Below are 19,836 nucleotides of genomic sequence, written 5' to 3' on the forward strand. Positions count from 1 at the left end.
GAGGCCTGTATTGGCAAGGTTAACCATTGGCTATGGAGCTGGTGCAGCCAGGCAGGCCTCGGGATCCTGGACAACGACCCACACTTTCGCGAAGGGGGCATGCTTGGGAAGGATTGGCTACATCTCGCCCCTAAAGGCAAGCGTGTCTTTTCTTCCAGGTTGACTGATCTCGTACGGTGTGCTTTAAACTAGCTTTGCCGGGGGATGGAGCCACAGGAGGACACCTCCTAAGATGGGTGATGAGCACAAGGAGTACCCAGGTAAGTGACAGGGGTGCGGATATAGTCCTAAGAATCGGGGGGGAGGGGAGGGGAATGCATGCACCAATCACCAATACAAGGCCTTAAATGCCTCTACACTAATACTCGTAGCATGGGAAATAAGCAGGAGGAACTCGCCCTCCGGATAGCTAGTACAAACCCAGACATAGTAGGGCTCACAGAAACCTGGTGGGATTCATCCCACGACTGGGCAGTAAACGTTAGGGGCTACAGACTACACAGGTGGGATATAACGGGGAGGAAAGGTGGAGGTGTGGCGCTCCACATCAAAGAGCAATATATGTCCTCAACTAACAGGATGGGGTCAGAGGAAGGGCAGGCTGAAGTGCTCTGGGTCAGAATACAGGGGGGTCATGGGGAAAGGGACTTAACGGTGGGGGTCTACTACAGACCACCCAACCAAGGGGAAGAGCTGGACCGTGAATTCTCGGGTCAGCTTGTGAAGCCACTTAAGGCAAGGGAAGTAGTCATCATGGGTGATCTAAATTACCCAGACATCTGCTAGGAGGAGCAGTCAGCCAGGTCGGACCACTCACAAAAGTTTCTTGCTGAGATACAGGACCTCCACTTAACCCAGGAGGTGCACAGTCCCAGCAGGGGGAATGCCCTCCTGGACCTCGTTCTGGCCACAGGCGATGACCTGGTAAGGGGACTCCAGGTTCTTGACCACCCGGGTGACAGCGATCATCACCTACTGGAATTCACCATACAGCGCAGGGTGTCAAGGGCCTGCAGGAAGCCTTGACTTCAAGAGGGCCAACTTCAATGAGTTGAGGAGATTGGTAGGAGAGGCACTGGGGTCCTGGAGAGTTGGGGAACTGGGTGTCCAAGATGAGTGGTTGTTCCTTAAGGAACAACCCTCCATGCCCAAGGGGTGACAGGCCCAACGAGAATCAAAGGGAGCAAGAGTGCTCAAAAGCCCCCCTGGCTCACCAAAGGCATTCCGGAACGCCTGAAAGCCAAAAAAGGAGGCATACACCCAGTGGAAGGGAGGGGCTATCAAAGAGGAGTATACCTTCATCGCTCAGGCTTGTAGGGGGGCTCTTAGGAAAGCTAAGTCAGATACAGAACTAGGGTTAACATCAAGGACAACAAAAAGTCCCTTTTTAAATACATACAGAGTATGAAGAAAGCATTGGGTAACGTGGGGCCCCTGTGGGATACGCTATGCAATCTGGTGGTTATATCAGAGGAAAAGGCAGACCTTTTTAACAATTTCTTTGCCTCCATTTTTTTGTGCAGGGACCAGGACTCCCATACTGAGATTCAGGATGGACTTAGGAGTGAGGCTGACAGACCTAGGGTCGGGGAGGACCAAGTTAGGGAACTTCTTGGAGGGGCTGCACATATTCAAATCAGCAGGTCCAGATGCTCTCCATGCCAGGGTGCTGAGGGAATTGGCAGGGGTTATTGAGGGGCCCCTGGCAAGGCTTTACGAACACTCCAGGTGCTCTGGCCAGGTGCCAGATGACCGGAAGAGGGCCAATGTGGTCCTCATTTTCAAAAAAGGAAGGAGGAGCCAGGCAACTAGAGGCCAGTTAGTCTTACTTTAATCCTGGGGAAGCTCTTTGAGAAGATTATCCAGGAGCACATCTGGGAAGGACTGGCAGGGGGGACAATGCTCAGGGGCAACCAGCATGGGTTCACTGGGGCAGGTCCTGTCAAAGCAACCCGACTGCCTTCTATGATCAGGTCACAAAATCACTAGACACAGGTGTTGAGGTAGATGTAGTCTTTCTGGACTTCAGGAATGCCTTTGACGCTATCTCCCACCCCACTCATTAAAAAGCTAGGGAACTCTGGCATTGATGCCTACACAGTCAGATGGGTCGCAAATTGGCTGAAGGACAGCACCTAGAGAGTGGTGGTGGACAGGTCATATTCACCCTGGAGGGATGTGGGCAGTGGGGTCCCCCAGGGCTTGGTCCTTGGGCCTGTACTGTTTAATCTCTTTATTAGAGACTTGGATGAGGGGGTGAAAAGCACCCTGTTCAAATTCGCTAACGCCACCAAGATCTGGGGTGAGGTGGGCATGCTAGAAGGGATAAAGCTGAACCTGGAGAGGTTACGGGGGTGGGTGAATGAGAATAGGATGGGATTCAATACTCACAAGTGCAGGGTACTGCACTTGGGCAGTAAGAACCAGCAGCATATATATAGGCTGGGGAACTCCCTTCTCGAAAGCACAGTGGCAGAAAGAGATCTCGGAGTCATTATCGATTCCAAAATGAACACAGGCCACCAATGTGAGGACTTGGTCAGTAAGGCCCACCGTACCTTGCCATGCATCCACAGATGCGTCACAAGCAGGGGCAAGGACGTGATCCTCCCCCTCTATGCAACACCTGTCAGGCCACAGTTGGGAGTACTGTGTCCAGTTCTGGGTGCCACACTTTAGGAGAGACGTGGCCAGCATGAGAATGTCCAGAGAAGGGCAACTCATATGATCCGGGGACAGCAGGGCATACCCTATGAGGAGAGGCTATGGGACCTGAACCTGTTCAGCCTTTACAAGAGAAGGCTGAGAGGGGACTCAGTGGCCATCTACAAACCTACCGGGGGGACCAGTGGGGAATGGGAGAGACCCTGTTCCCCCAAGCACCTCCCAGACTAACAAGGAATAATGGCCATAAGTTGTTTGAGAGTAGGTTCAGGCTGGACATTAGAAGGCACTATTTCACAGTCAGGGCAGCTAGGATCTGGAACCAACTTCCAAGGGAAGTGGTGCTGGCTCCTACCTTGGGGGGTCTTTAAGAGGATGCTTGACAGTTACCTAGCTGGGGTCATATGAGCCCAGTATTCTCTCCTGCCCAGGGAAGGGGGTTGGACTCCATGATCTATTTAGGTCCCTTCCACCCTACATCTATGACTCTTAGTCTTCATTTGAAAGTCTTTTATTATTCACAGCTGAAGGAGAAGGGAGGGGAAGACTTGTAAGAATTAGCAGTGCACAAATAAAATTTTCTTGGCTGATACCAATAACTGATCTATAGAAGCATAGCCAGGCAGCAGAGAGAACAACTCCCTGCAGATAAGCCTGTGGAGGGGAACAGTTGGGGGAAAGATCGATGCCCCCAAGGGGGGGGAGGGAGTGTGGTAGAAGGTGCTGCCAAGCCAGGGCAGCAAATGGGACCCCGGGGCTGAGGCAGGGAGTAGGAAGGAGCCATGGGCGGCTCGTCCAGGAAATCAGCATCCCAGCACTTAAAAATGGTGGTGGGGGGGGCCTGAACTAAAAACTGTCAAATGTTCAAGCGCCGCCCCTACCAGTTTAAAGCACAGGGATGCTTTCAGGAGCAGGGTCAAGCAGGGCTAGGGCAGAAGCAGGCTGTGTCCATGATGGGCTCCAGATTCTCCACTCTGCTGCCCCACTTTGCCCCAGAAGCCATGTGCTGGCTATGCCACATCCCTTCTCCACCTGACAGCAGGAGGCACAACTTCTCACCACCACTGCTGCCAGACAGACAGAGGATGCATGGCCAGTGTGGCTCCCAGGGCAAAGGCAGCATGGCAGAAAGCCCCGAGCTCATAGTGGGCAGCCTGCCTCTGACCCACACCCAAATCTGGGGGGAGCACATGCTCCCCACTCCCTCTCCTCACCATCAGGGCCTTGATCTGCACCCCTCCATACCCCTTCCCCCCACAGACTTACCTGCAGGGCACTGAGCACCACAGTGCACAGCTGCATTCCTGGCCCCATGCATGCATGCATGCACGCAGCATCCTGAGGCCCCAGCCAGAATGCATATTATATTTACTGGTGACATTATCAGCTACACCCACCAAAAAAAGCCAATAATGTTAATTTTCCTTTCGTCTGTGCTGATCCAACAGGCAACCGATGTATCAGTGCACCTCTCATAAAAATGAACAAGTGAAACCTAAAACAACAATCCTAGTCTACACAGATGTTTCAGTAATGAAACTCATTTGTCTTTGCAACCTAATAATTAACATTCTCTGTACAAAAGTGTCATCTGTTGTATGACTTATTGGTATATGGAAAGGGAAGCAAACTGATCGGTCAGGTCTAGGGGGCTGTACTGGCAGAACTGTACTAGCATAGATAAGCACAGCAGTTGGTCCAGACAAGCCTTTAGAAGGCAAAGAATTTTTTGTTTGGTTGGGTTTTTTTGTTTTTTTTAAAAAAGAAGGACCCTACAATTTAAGCTTTTCTACAAAGTTTTTTGGACATAGCTGCCAACACTAATATCAAAAGGTGTGTGTGTATACACAACTATCACTGCTTCAAGTCGATGCATCTGGTTACCTGCAAGTAAGCAGGAAGGACAGATAATCCATTTCACAAACTTCCCAAGATCCATCTCAAAGCCAGTAATCAATGTCCTCAACAATTTTAATAAAACACTGTAAATGTGTACAAAAGAATTTACTTTGAGAATGAGTTAAATAATGACTTCACAAGGAAATATCTTCCTTAGAGCTTTCTTTCCCCTTTACATATGACAGTGGCAATCCCCGAGCAACTTCATAAGTTCCCACAGTGGCCTGCAATTCAAAAAACAAGCATCTTGCACAACTATTACTGATTCACTAGATCAGCCAAGATCTAGAGATCAGCCAAGATCAAAACCTTCTTGCACCCTTTCTACCTTAAGTTATATTTTGCATACTGGTTCCTTTGGAGAATCAATGGCTCAAACTAAACAGCAACTTCCTACATGAAAACAGGTATGTTTCAGGAGATCAGACTTGTCACAAACTGGTTAGAATGGAAGTTTTGCCATACCGCAAAAGATTTCATGAAGCAATTTCCCTAAGTCAGTCTTCAGCAGGGAAGCAGAAGTTATTCAAACAATGTGCAACTGGCTTAAAAAAACTTGAGGCCTAAAATGTAAAGCCACTTGGTGTTCACATTCTTCCCCACAGATGTTCATGTTTACAGTTTACCAGCAAGCTATTCAGCAACGTCCTTCTTTTGTTGACTGGCCGTATGAAATGCAGGAAAGATTTCCTAGTAAAAGCTTACTTTACATATTATAAACTATTACAGCATAAACAGATCTGAACTCAAGCCCACCAACAAGGGAAATGTTATCATTTGTGTTCCTGCTGCTTACTGTGCTGCCTTGTAAAGTATAGCATGGTGTGTTTTCTAGTTGGGTAACTAAAGAGATTTCAGCTGTTCAAAGATGATCAACCACTTACCTTGTTTGGCAATTAAGTATGCTGTACATTTGAAATTGATCCCAAGCCTCGCTACCACCAAGTCTGGCCCAAGTTTATGAATCCTTTACCTTACAAAAATGCATTGGCTAAATTATTTTTTTGTTTCATTATCTTGGAAGTCTGAATCTTAAAAGTAGTGGCTTTACTTTACAACGTTGTTCTTTTACTTTGTTATAATTTAGCACTTGCTGAATAGTCATACTAATTATTAATAACTTCGGTCATGGCTGTACCTGGACTTTTCAGAGGCTGCATAACACAGCCGTAAGAAGTAAAGTACAGTAGAAGAAGGAGCACAACTTTTGCTGAAGGTAGCACACCACAGTTAATACCACAAGCAAGCCTGCTTTAGCAGCCCACATAACTGTTTTAAATATAGCTTATAAGCACAGCTGTAGCTCACTTGATTACTTATATGCATGCAAGTATGCATGCACCCCATCTTTCTCAGGGAAGTCCATATACCACAGCCATAACCCCAATAAACTGATTCCATTTCCCCTCAATTCCCCTGGGCAAATTAAGATGCTTCAAATTAAGAGTAAATTAATTTAAGAACTAGCATTCTTTAGGCTACAGTGCTACTAGTTTAAAGATTTTAATCAGAAATGTTATGCATTACATGCAGTCCAACAATAGGCTGTAGTAGCACATGGTGTTATTCAGTAGGAAGAGGGAATACTAACATTAACCACTGCATAAGACCTAAAGAATTATCAGCATCCAGATATTTACAGTGATTCATCAGGGGAGTGTATGCAGGGGCAGGAAAAATTTCCGCAAGTAGAAGACCCAGTAAAGGAGAGGACATGCTAACATAAACAGGGGTGGCGAGAGGAGGGGGCTCCAAAGCAGTGACGGTCAACCATGTGATGACACAGCAGCCTGGAGTACTGCAAAATCCTTTTAAGGCTGCTTTGTAATTAGGACTGTTAAGTGTACAAATACCTACATAGATTAAAAGATAAATCCACAGATTTCGAACAGAAATCCTAAGCCTCAAAAACCTTCTGGCCTGCTGTGCTGTGAGTTCCTTGCAGCAGCAAAATTGCTCAATTACAAGGGTGTCAAATACAAGCCAGACTGGAGACCCATTTCACCTGGTCCACTGGTAGTTGGGGGTTTGGCCACAGAGTATGCCCTGCCACCGAATTCAGAGTCCCTGGGCCCTGATGGACATTGCCATTGTCAGCAACGGCAAGAGCAAGTTGTGAAGATACAGCTCTTGCCTGCCCTGTTGCCACCTGCCCCTGGATATGCACTACTGCCTGTGCTGCCACTTAATGCCCAGCCTGCTCCCATACTCACCACAGCTGCCCCTGGCTCCAGACCCAGCCTGGGAGGGGCTCTGGCAATCTAGATCCAGCCTGGGGTGAGTTCAGAACCCCTGTTCTATTGTTTTTCTTAGACTACAACAATGTAGCCTTGAGGTTAACTGTGCCTGGTTGCAGATGGAAAGCCAAGGAGACAAACATGTGCTCCTCATCTGAATTCTGAGCAGCATGGTGAAGATGGGACTATTTATTCCAAAAGGCTTATTTTTTTTGTCCCTCTATATTCAGGTGTAATGAAACAAAAATGCACCAGAGGCTTGAGATATCCATACCTTACTTATTTTTTTCTTTGTTTTTTGATGGTTTGTTTGGGGTTTGTTTGTTTTTTTCCAGTCAATGCCAACACTTATTGATCACAAGAGTGTCCTACTACACACAAATCATAATCAAAGGAAACAATTCAACATCCTGCTTGACACCAGCCAACATCAAGGTAAAAACACTGTTCCAACTTTTATCTGAACCTAACTGGCAAAAAAAATGAACTTTACCAACCAGGAGATCTTAAAACACCTTCAGCTCTCTTGTAAAATATGAATTTTCATTTCCACCTAGGAGACATTTTACAATCTTCGCACTCTCCTATGCCGAAGGAAGGGTGAGCGTGCCCAGAAGCTTGCAAATAAAGATTTTTTTCCCCCAAATATCTAGTTGGCCTAAGAAAACACATCACCTCTGCCACAAGTTCCAATTCCTTTTGCCTGTAGAACAATATGGCTACAACCTGCATCCTTACTACACAGTCTGCAGACCTGCACAACGTTTCACATTTAAAACCAGTGGCACTATCTGACGTCTCAAATTTAGAGCATTTTTACAGTACCGTGAAAACAACTTTGTCCAACATACTTTTAGACAGCTAAATATCCATCAGACACTGACAATGCTCATAGACTCCAAGATGGTCCAATCATGAGTAGCTTAATAGGCAAGAATGGCTTGAAAAGCAATTCAGAAACACTACTGTTGCTTTAAGACAGAAGTTTAAAGCACATCATCCACAGTACGCTGGATCACTTCAATACACTGTGCAAAAAAAAAAGGGTCAGACAGTCAAATCAGACATACAAATTCCTCCAAATACCTAATGCTGGCAATATCCATGTTATGCCTTACCTAAAGAGCTCTGACTCCTGTCACACTAAAGTTATGCCCACAGCAAGGGAACATACACAGATTTTAGATCACAGTGGTTTGGCACAGGGCAAATCATTCTCCCCCAATAATAAAGTTTTCTATTACAATTACATGCGGCCTATTTACAAGGTAGTAAAGCAAGAACTTGTGCTGCTCCAAATAGTTACTGAACTCCATTACTCAGGAGTAGGCAACCTTTTCTGGCTGTTGGCCAGAATGAACCATCCCAGCTTAGAGGTGGGTACCTGCAGTTAACACTTGTTCCCCCTGCAGCACAAGGAGGATGCCCACACCCAACCCACCCTGTTGCAGAATGCCACTGAAGCCCAGATCCAATCCACAGGCCACCAGGCTACTAATCTCTAGCATGATTTATCTACATGCTATTGATTTAAAAAACACTGGAGCTGAAGTCCATATTAAATTTTCAAAATTAAAACTCCTGCTTTCTTCAGCATAAATATTCCTGGGCAGTTTATTAGCAGTGCTAGCTGTTCAATGTTAACATTCAGGTCCTCCGATCTGCCCCTTCTCAGAGCACAGAAGACCAGGTTTTCAAAAACACTGTTTTTCTACTCAGTGATAGAAATGCAACTATTTTCTTATACTGTACTATGATGAAGGGAATACTGCATTTGAAGATTTTATTTAATCCTATGCTTTTGAGTTTTAGGAATGTGCTTCTAATTCAAGTGAACTTTTTAAAATAGTTTACTGACTGGCACCTACAATCAACAATTTCAGGTTAAGCTCTACATATCAGCAGAGTACACTGTCTAAAGAGGTTTCTCCTAACAATTAGGGCAATTATGACAAATCCAGAAGCTCAATTTCTGTTCCTGAAAGCCAGTACAGTTCAATATCTCATAGCAGCAGGGAAGCCAAGAATAGCAACTGTCAGAGTTCATGTAAGTGTCTGAGAGGAATGAATCTTAGGAACAAATGGCTAATGGTGGTGAAGAAATAAGGATAAATAATTTAGTTAGGTGTTTCCCACTAAAGTAGCATTTTTCAATTTTCACTATTTTACTTCTAAGAGGGGTTTTTTGCGTAGCCCAGCTGTATGAACATCTGAGATAAACTTATTCAGTTTGATCAGTGCTGCTTATTTTACAGAGCAACTGACTCTGAAGTGACTTCAGTGGCACCTTCTTACAAGCATCTGTCCTTAGTGACCTCAATCATCTAGTTCACCAACATTGTCAAACTTTTTTTTTAATCCTGAGCGTGGCCAAGCCAATTCTGCCAAACCCAAGGAGAATTCAGTTACTTCTTGTGCCTCAGAAACCACCAAATTCTCATGTGGCTTGCATCTGTGCAACACTGATATTGTTTCTGGGACTATCTGGGTGTAACACAGGTTGCTACCTGGCCTGCAGAACCTTTAATATTGCTGATGTATGAGAAGGAAACACTCACTTTCCAGATTGCTTTTCATTCCAGTCATGATTTCTTCTATAAGGCTGTTTTGTATGGAGCTGGAAGCTAGTTTTAAACCTCTCTCATGGGGACAGATATTCTTTTTCTGCAAGATAGCCACGTCCCATATGAATCCTGACATTGCCAGTTTCAAAGGTCATTCTGACTAGCCAGACTTCTTCAAATGAAGGAAGCAATGAGTTTTCCCTAAAAATCATTCCTCTGGTTTCCAGCTAGTGACAAAGTGAGTTGAGTTCCATTCAAATGATAAAATGTCAATATTACAGTTTTTATGGTGCAATTCTAAATTTGGGTAGGAGATGCATCATTATTTCTTCTAAAAGCTGGAAAAAAAAAAAAGGAATTTGGCTTTTAATTTTTTCCTGTTTGGAATAAGACTTCCATCAAATTGAGCATCATTTCTTCTTTGGCAAAAGTTCTTCAAGAAATTTAACTTAGGGCTACAGCAAAACCCACAGGGAAAATGTACATATCACTTACAAGATAATGGCAGCTTTTCTTCCTCCCCAACTCTTGTTCTTCTCCAGAGTGGCAGTGTTTATATACTGCACCTGCTTTTGGAATCTACAAGACTAGAATGATGATCAACACTCAGTTTCAGCCTATGCTTAGCTCCAAAAACTCCTCTCCATCACCAAATTTTATATTTAAAGGTCTAATAACCTACCCTTATCTTTGGAACAAAAACATAACACATGAACAGGTAACTTTACTTTGACATAGAACTTCAGAGAACAGTTTCTTTCATTTCAACATATATATATTTAATCTGTGCCAAACTTTTCAGTTGTACTGACCTTGAGCTTCTTTCTAAGTTTGTACTGCAAATGCATTTATTTATTTACATATTCATTCAATGTATATGCCCTCCTTCCCCAAAAAAGGGCTCAGTGTGGTTTACAATACAAAGCAAAAATATTTTAAAAGATACAATAGAAACTGAACCTCCCCTTCAAATTCAAAAGCAATGCATTCCACCTTCCACCCCCAATCCACTGCCTTTGATGAAACAGCATCCCCCTGCCCAATCCCCATTCAGTTACTCCATAAAAAGAAAGCAACAACAACCCCCCTCGGCCTTTTTCCTCTCTTTCCATGCTTTCCTACCAACTCCTATTCCCTTGTCTCTTGCCTTCTTCATCTCTAACAATATCTTCTTTTCTCAGGTCCTTATCCTCCCTATCTTCATCTGCCCCATTTCTGTCCCCACCAAAAAGTAATGTCAAAAGGTTCCCTTGACCATCACCCACCATGGACACTTACCCCAGGTGGCCCAACCTCCTTCTAGCCTAGGTGGTCAGCTTGTGCATCTGGGGCTCTATGCAAAAGAAATATTTTCTGCAGGCTAGTCAACCAACTCTACCTGCCCTTCTGCAGATCCTGTACCTATTAAAGATATGTGCCTATAGGGCCTTGAACAAAGCTAAAACGCATATAATTTGTGGCCAAAAGTTTTACCTACCTGGACACTGAAGCAACTCATGGTATTAAAAAAGCCTTACTTTCAGGAATGATATTATGTCGATCAGAGGAAAGGCACTTTGTGCCTGAGAGCCCAACAGCTCTCCCAATTGTACACTTGGTCTAATAACAGATGACAGCAACAAAATCCTTGCCTGATTATACTAACAAGTGATCTTCACTAAACAAGCTGGATGCAGACTGTGCATTGTTAGTGGGCACATGTGCACCACTAACACTAAAATACTCAATTCTGACACTCACCCATATTTGTAGGTAGAAAGTACTCAATTCAGATATGTCCCATATGAAATAATCTTTTCAGGAATGCTACAGCACAAGGCACACACCTCAGCATGATCCTTTAAGTGGGCAATGCCCAATTCAACATGATACTTGAGCACAAGTCCCCAAGCAACTTGATGCCTCTGACTCACTTTGTAAGCCTACACAACTGCATCATTTAGGTGGTAAGCATTCCAATATAAAGCCATTCAAATTATCTAATGTGACAAAACCCCAGTCCGTTTTTCACTGGCAATATGCAATACCCAGTCTACAATTTTTGGTTCATTTTAATTGCAAGACATGTAATCAGATACAGGAACTATAGATAGCTTCATTCACTTGGCAACCCATTCCATTTAACTAAGACTAGCATCTTTTAGTTTTACAGAGCCCTGTTTGGACTTCTTCAAAAAATGGAAGGAGAGGGGAAAAAGGCAAGCTGATCTTCCATTTTTTTAGAACCAACCTTGCAGCCAAGATTTAACTTCCACTTACAATGTAGTGGAAAAAAGTGTCTTTTATAAGACATTAACAATAGCCTTTTAGGAATTTGTTTTTGCTCTGAATTATAAGAGCAGAGGAGAAAGTAAAGCAGATATTCAGAAGCTATGAAGATTTGTTCCTTGGTAAAAAAGAAAAACAGAAGAGATATTTTCACAAGTTTCTGCCACATGAGCCATATTCTCATTTCTCCCTTCCTTCCCCCTCATGCAGTAATATAGCTTCTTCCCCTCACGACTGCACACAAAGGAAGCTTTACTTGTAATAAATATCTAAGACAAAATGATGAAACCTGTAAGCAAACTCAATATGAAGTCACTACTCCAGTCACATGAAGTACTGATCCAAATTAAGAAAGGCCATCAAAGTTAAACTTTTCCTGCAGATATACATAGTAAAACTTGTTTTTATATTAGATGAGGTATTTTAACCATTCAAACATGCTTCCATGTGAAAGAACACAACAGCTATCTTGATGACAGAATCGGATGAAAACATGTTAACTGTTATTATGGTGGCAGAACAGGAAAGGTAAATAGTACTGTTCACATCAGTATTCAAGTTGCCATCCGCTAATGTTATCTTTTATTAAAAAAAAAAAAAAAAGCTTTTAACACAAGGATGGAATCTGGTGCTTCATAGCAGACACAGCTAGTTTCTAAATAAAAGCTACGATCCCACAACAGCAAACACTATTACATAATTATGGCTGAAATTTGCATCCAACAGGTTTCAAAACTGAGGAGTTTCTTCCCTAGAAAGGAACCAGTAGTATGCTACCTTGCTAGAGCTGCATTGTCACAAGCTAAAAGTGATCTTCTTGACTAAAAGGAGATATACCACTATTTACTGTAGTAGCTTTGAAATGCTGAGAGATTCTGGAAAAGGGATTACTTTGTTTTAATTGCAGTGGTTTAAACCAGTACCCTGGAGTACCTAAGCCAATACCCACGCAGTTGCTATGCCAGTACTAAAACTAGCCAAGAAGAGGAAGAAGAATTCAGACTAGTACCAGATCTCTTAAATCCACATATTTTATCCTTATACCTAGCTTGGTTTTAGCATTCAGCAAGATGTCACAATCAAGAAATAAAAGTATTCTCAAGGGAAGCCATTTTTTTCTTTTCACTGTGGTAACAGACATTTGTTATTTCTGTGCTGCACTTTGTGTTGAATATTGCTTGAAAATAACCCCATTGTTTTTCCATTAGCCCCCTGCATCCTGACACCATTTAGAGTCAGTTTCTTTTAAAATGTCATTTAGTTCAATATACCTGCTCTTCTTCATAAGTTCTGAATCAAATCTGACTTTACCATAGATCTGCCCCCTTCCTTGTGCACTGCATTTTGCTTGCTACTTTCTACCACAAGTATATCTTGCTTCCACTCAACCATGGACTAATTCAGGAGTTTTCAACATTTTAAAATAAGTGTACCCTCTGCAGTCCCCTTTTTAGTAAGTGTACCCTGGGAGGGGGCAAGCAGACGGATGTGGAGTGGCAGGGGGAGGCAGCTCAGCATCTGTGTGGCTCTGCTCTGGCCCCAGCCCAGCCCTGCTCCTGTGAGGCAGTGGCATGGGGCGGGCGGGGATGGAGTGCAGCCACCCCTGCGTACCCCCTAGAACCTTTCAAACTACCTCCGGGGGTACGTGTACCCACTATCGACAACCTCTGAACTACTTTATGGAGTTTCAGAGTACAATTGAATTCAGGGATGTCAAACATATGTCCCCCAGAACTGTTCCATCCAACCCTCTGGTAGTCTGGTAGGCTACTGGAACTTGGTATGTGTGGCCTACCAGAGAATTTGGGGTTCTTGGACCTCAATGGACATGACCATTGGCAGTGCCAATGCCAGAATGAAGTCCCATCATAGTTCCTTCTGGCCCTGTGAATTAAGCCTGGGAGGAGTCATTGCTGTCAAAATCTGGCCTGTGGCAAGTCTGATGCCCTTGGTCTAAGCTAAGCCTAATCAGCACGTTGATTTGTAATGTCCAGTAGAAGGCACTCCTGCCATTCAGTACATGGCACTCCTGCAAGTATAAACATGGCTAATGTAATACAGCGTTGACAACATGGAGGATATTGTTCTCATGACAGCTACGTATTAGTCAACTATAGACCTATCCAACAGCAGCTCTGCCAGGAAGACACTTCTGGTTAAGTGCAATATTGTATGTTGACACCAACTAGTTATCTTTATTTTATACTATAACTGACTTTCAAATTCTAATCTTTAAGAGTTTGGCACACAATAAAAAAAGGCTGCATAGCACTGACCTGAACTGAAGCATGACCTGACAAACTCAGTCAGAAATGTAGTCCTTACGGCCCAAGCATTGGACATTTATAACGAACGTCTCCTTCCTGCATGTTTAAGCTTCAAGTTTGGGTCTGAGACACACCATTAGGGAATTCACTATGGTGAATTGTGAAGATTTCTATTTCTTGAAAAATTTTAAGCACAAAGCTTTTAAGGTTCAAATGTTATTATACTTAAGACATGCTAGAAATACAAGCAGCTTTCCTGATTATAACAAGCATGTAAATATTTTGCCCTTTAATAGTTTCTATGCCAAGATGATTCTTTGTTGGAATAACCCGCCAAAAGGCTGTAGTCTATCTTTCTCTCATTCTGGCAACCTTGAGTGATACAATGACCAAAGTGATTCAAGTCCAAATGTTGCCAGAACTTCCAGAGCAATCTTAGCATAAAGATGTCAGTCAAGATTTGTGTCTGGCATAACTTTGCCAGCAAAGATACCTAGAGCTGCACAATATAAGTTCAGGAGCCTGGAATAAGCTACACCAGCAAAAGCACAGTTACGCCAGTACAAGCTTAATCTTTTGTGGTATAAAATATACACACTGCAAAAGCCGGCAGGCCTGGCCTTCCTCCGTGGTAGCCCCAATTAAGTCAATGGAATGATTTGCATAATAAATTATTACTTTATGTGTAATATTTTTCCCATTTTGTTTTATTAAAATATCAACTCTGGAAGCCTTTTGTTTTCTGCACTCCTGTTCCTGTTAATGTTGATTTAAAAAAATGTCTGCCTGCCTAAATCATTAAGAGCACGTGTGGGTGTTTTACGTGGGCATTCTCAGAATCCTGGAGACTAGAATCAGAGTTAGAGATTAAGTCTAACAATACAGGGAAAAAAAGATGCGCTAGCATTTCTCAGCAGAGTAAAACAGATATCAAGTGCTAAAAGGTCTGTCTGCCAGCTGGCTAGTCCCAAAACTAAGTCTAGTAGCTGGGTCCCAACCCTACCACTGCAAAACTACAAGCCCTAAGATTAAGACTAAAACCGTATATCATTTTCTGTATTCATGCACCATTTTAAAATGTAATGCTACAGGGCTGCTACCAGGGTCCTCCAGACAGGTTATATCAAGTTTTAATCAGTAAGCTGACTAGTCTAGATGTTTAGTAAGCACAGTTACTGAATGTTTGATGAATTCCACTGGTATTAGTCTAACGTGTTTGGAGTAAAGAGCTTTTATTTCATTTCACTTCTTGTCATGTTGTCTAACTTCTCCCATGCATCTCTTTCACCTTTCTTCTCCCTCCAACCTCTACTCCTCTTTTCTAACTTAACAACATCAGTATTACTCTTCTACCCACCCACATTCGTACTGGCCCTCTCAAGCAGGAGCTCAAGCCTACAAGAGATCAGCAATACAAGAGACTGGACAACCCGCTAGGCAGAGCCAACTACATTTCTACAAGAGGTTGATGCTTATTTCAGATGTAACTCTCCTCCCTGCAGCTCTCACTTGCATTTCATCCAAAAGAAGCATTAGAGTAGCTTTCTGTGGCAACTCACAGTTCCTGAACCCAAGCAATCTGAACTTGACCTGAATTTCAATATACAAGATTAAAACTGACCAGTCTCTGATCAGTGATCACCATTCTCCAGCTTGGGCAAACTGAAGAGCAGTGATATCAGCACTGGAGCAGCATGTTTTGGATCAAGCTGACTGTGGTTCACAACGGTAGTGTACTCTGCACGTACAAGGACTAAACGCATTTAAGTTTGGATTCTCCATGCAATAACACTCAGCCGGGAGGCTTTCCAGCTTGGATTTTCTGAATGTTGCAAAATCCAGAGTAATCATAAAAACATTTTCTTTACAACTCAGTAATTTAGAAGGCACAATGCGTTTAGGGGAAGCTACTGATGTTCAGCTTTTTCTAAAATAATTAACAAAGTTGCCTTGTTTTCTTAGTTCTTGGTAATGTTCTGTCATGTGGAATATAAACTCAAGCAATATTAATAGTGCAAATTATGCCCACATTGTGTTGAGCAAACAAAAACATCTTAGGTAGAGGGCTGTTGCTAGCAGATATCAAAAGGTAGATTAAATATAGTTTAGAAGCAAAATAATCAACATCACTGCATTTTTACTTGAAGTCTGTCAAACACGCATGCATGAATAGGACCAGTTAATTGGCTGCTATAGCTCTATAGACGATATACATTAGTGGCTGCTTATAAGAAGCAGGACCATTTCCTGGGTGGGGGTGGGGGGAAACTAGGGTGTGTCAGAAGTAGAGGAGGTTAGGGGCTAGGAAAGGTCTATAGTGCAGGAGCCACTGGGGTCAGAATGGGTGGGTGGGACTGAGATTCAGAGGGGGATGGCCTGTGTCTACACCACAGGGTAGCAAGTACTAACTAATAAATTTACAAAGATAACTAAAACCTATGTATTTTTTCCTCCTTCAGTTCCTGCTTGACATCTTGCTTGGGCAGGGGGCTGGACTCGATCTCCCGAGGTCCCTTCCTGCCCTGATGTCTATGAAATCTCTAAATAAATAGTTCTTAATCATATCCAGCAACCCTACTGCTTAAAGATCTTTTAGAGCAACAATAGTAATACACTGACAGCACAATACAGGCTAATCCTTGAATTAGCAATCTGCCATGTGTCAGTTCCCAAATAATAAGGTCCTTTGCATGACATTAAATTCTAATAAGATGGTGTATATGAAACTGAATGTGATGAAGATGGTCTTAAGCATGTTCACAGAACAAGGGAGCCTTTTTATTTTTTCCTTCCTCCTATTTCTTTTTTTATTTTTTAAACATGAATTGACCCATTTCAGGAACATTTCAGTTATGATTTTTCAGGGGGATCAGTACATCTTCTAACACACTCACAAAGATTAAAAAAAAGCAAGATGTTTGCATGCATGCACAGATAATAGTTTTTACAACAGTGACTCTAAACAGACAACTGAAACAGGCTGTAAACTATTACAGCTTATTAGTCAGCATCCCTTAACTACTTGCTTTCCATTAGTAGAGATCATCTTCTATTGCTCTTTTGGCACAATTAAACTCACTTTATGAGGCATCTATTTCTACATACTGTTCCCAGAAAGAGTTCATGTACAGAGGCAAGAATGAGATCACTGCACAAGCACATTTTGTAGTCACGCTGAGAACCCCACCCTTGCATCAACTCATGAAACTGTTTGTGGTTAGTATAAACTATCCCTTATGACAGCAGCGCAAAAAAAAAAAAGCAATGAACCAAAATTGGTTCTTGAATTAGAACAGATTAACTGGGGGGCTCCTCCATGGCAGCTAGAGTTTGTTATGCCATGGCTCATTCTTAAGGCATGTGCTTGTTCACCCTGAACACTAGACATTCCCAGCCCCAGGCAGAACCCAAAGTAACCCAAAATCAGAGATGAGCATAAATAGCAGAGGAATAATCCAGTGTTCCAGTGCAAGACAATGGTTCACAGCTCATTTCCAATGCAAGGGGCTTTGTTCGTTTGTTTGTTTGGATTGGGGGAGAGGGTTTAAGAAGGGAGGAAAGGGAGGGAATCACTATTCATTCTTACCACAGCTAACTACCTCTATAAAAATCAAGGAAAAGAGAACAGTGCAGGGGCTCTAGTTTAGTACACTATCTTCACCACCTGAAAAGGACTTTAGGGACAGTTATGCTTGACAAGAGTTGTCACAGGAGTAGACTAGAAAGTGAATTGGCATTTAACATGCAAAAGTCACTCAATACTTCCTTATCCTATTATATTAACCAGAACAGGCTGAGTGGTCTCCGTCTCTCTTGAGCTACCTACCATTAAATCGGTTTGGAGAGAGACTTTTCTTTTATATACCCAACAATACCTGCTGTTAACTGAACTAGTAAGGAGGAAATCCAAGCACCAGCTTCCCCCAGAAGGTAAGCAATTTGCTTTTACAAATAAACCCCTCCTCATGGCTCAGTCTTGCTTAACCCCCTAAGGCCTGACTTCATCCTAGGTGTGATGTGTTGCTGTGGAAACCAAGCAAGAGAAGCAACACAGGCATTGGCAGCTGGAGACTTCTGCACACAAAGCTGGAGGTTTCCGACACCTCCGCCCCGACAGAGCACGATTGCCTGGCCCAACCCTCTAGCCGTTTTCCATTACTAGATATCATCCTCCATTGCTCTTCTGGAATACCTCTCTCACCTTAGGAAGTGTCTACTTAGACATTTTATTTTTGTCCGGAAAATAATTTTGTATTCCGAGTCAAATCAGCCAAGTCAGTTCTGAATCCACCTGATGAAGCAACACTCAATTGTTCAAACACCATCAGGATTCAAATTATCCAGGAGCCTTGGAGGACTGAGCTCCTCCAAAAGAGACTACAGCCCTCCCCACACCCATGAGATTTGAAAATCATGACCTGGGGGGACTCCAATTTTCTTAGGGCATAGCAATGAGCAGCCCCAATTTTTCTGGCAGACTCCAAGTGTAATTCAGACCCTGTGTGGCGCTACAACTGGCAAGCGTTCTCCAACCCAGACCCCTCAGCCTGGGGCTGCAAATACTCCCAAATCCTTCTACTAACCTTTGCAGCGAGAAACGCGGCGCTGAAGGCAAAGGCTTGGGGGCCGCAACGCCCCTCCCCGCCGGCGCAGGGCAGCAAAGCTGCAACCCGCGGTTTGGGCTGGGGCCGCAGCGGGCGAGGGCCGGCGGCTGCTTCCAGCCCGGCTTCCCCGCTGCGCTGCCACGGGGCGGCGCTTAACACACGGAGCAGCGGGGCGGGAGGCCCCGGCCCCACACACCCACCCCTCGGGGACGGACAAGGGACACCGCCTCACCTGCCCCGCGCCGCCCCCGCAGCGCCGCCCGCCGAGACGCGCCCGCTCGGCGGCAGGAGCCGGGGCCAGCCACAGCCGCCACACACTGCTTCCGGGGCGTGGGGCAGGAGGCGGGGCCAAGCGTCGCAGCTGCTTCCGGGGGTGGGAAGGGGTGTCGGCCCCGCCCCTTCCCGCCAGCGGGGGTGCGCGGTGAGGAGGCTCGGGGGGGCGGGGCTAAGGGCGGGGAGGGGAGGCGAAGGCGGGGCTGACAGGGGGCGGGGCCAAGCGCAGGGGAGGGGCGGGGCGTGTGTGGGAGGGGCGAGCTGAGCGCGGGCCGTCGCCGTCCCGTGTTAGCCCTGGAACCTAATGATGTCTGCTGTGGGAGTGGGATGGATCTTGCTTTTCTTTCATTAAAAAACAAAATATCCCCAATTTTCAGATAAAAGAACTAACCCAAAAGCCACATTTTTCAGTGATTAAATGAAATACCACTGTATACCATTTTAAGAAAAATATATAGATATATAGATAATATAAAATATACATTATATATAATTTCTATATAGAGATATATATAGATAGATAGATATATTAGAGGTTTTCCATTTTAATCACAGAACAATTTATAAATAAAAATACAAAATATAATTATATAGAGACAGTTATAGCTATATACTAGTGGTGTTTCATTTTAATCACAGAAAGATAGATAGATATAATAGATAGATCCATATATTAGTGGCATTTTAATCACAGAAAAATGTGGCTTTTGGGTTACTTTTTTAATCCAAAAACTGGGGACTTTTCTTTTTATTGGCAAAACCCTGAATTTATAACATGTTTCCTGGCTGGTCTGTGTCATGGGAGGCTCAGTACAAAGTGACACGCTGTCCCTCCCACTCTGGTTTCATCCCTGAGGGAATGGGCGGCTTTGAAAGGAAACAAATGGGTTGTTCGCTCCCAGCCCAGCCATGTTCTCCAGAGCCTGGAAGCAGCTCCCTGGGCTGCTTCTCACAAGTGGGGGCCCTGGATACACGTTCCTTTCAGTGTCCCAAGAGTAGCATCAAAATTGCATTGGCGACTTCAGACCAAATGGCAAACCAGACGCCAATAATGGTGCTT

General features: G+C 43.9%; 1 protein-coding gene across 2 annotated transcripts in view; it reads right to left on the reverse strand.

Moving 5' to 3' along the window:
- The window catches only part of RALA (RAS like proto-oncogene A), a 48,978-nt gene extending 30,104 nt beyond the window's left edge, over positions 1 to 18,874 (reverse strand). Inside the window, exon 1 of one of the 2 annotated variants that reach the window (XM_090050073.1) lies at positions 18,736 to 18,874. The gene's annotated coding sequence lies outside the window, so the exon portion shown is untranslated. Of the gene's footprint in view, positions 1 to 18,482; positions 18,715 to 18,735 lie in introns of those variants that run through there. The other variant, XM_090050074.1, reaches the window with a different exon arrangement.
- Positions 18,875 to 19,836: the final 962 nt, after the last annotated feature.

Source organism: Crocodylus siamensis, chromosome 5 (genome assembly GCF_052110815.1).
Source record: "Crocodylus siamensis isolate JL-2025a chromosome 5, ASM5211081v1, whole genome shotgun sequence".
Lineage (NCBI taxonomy): Eukaryota > Metazoa > Chordata > Crocodylia > Crocodylidae > Crocodylus > Crocodylus siamensis.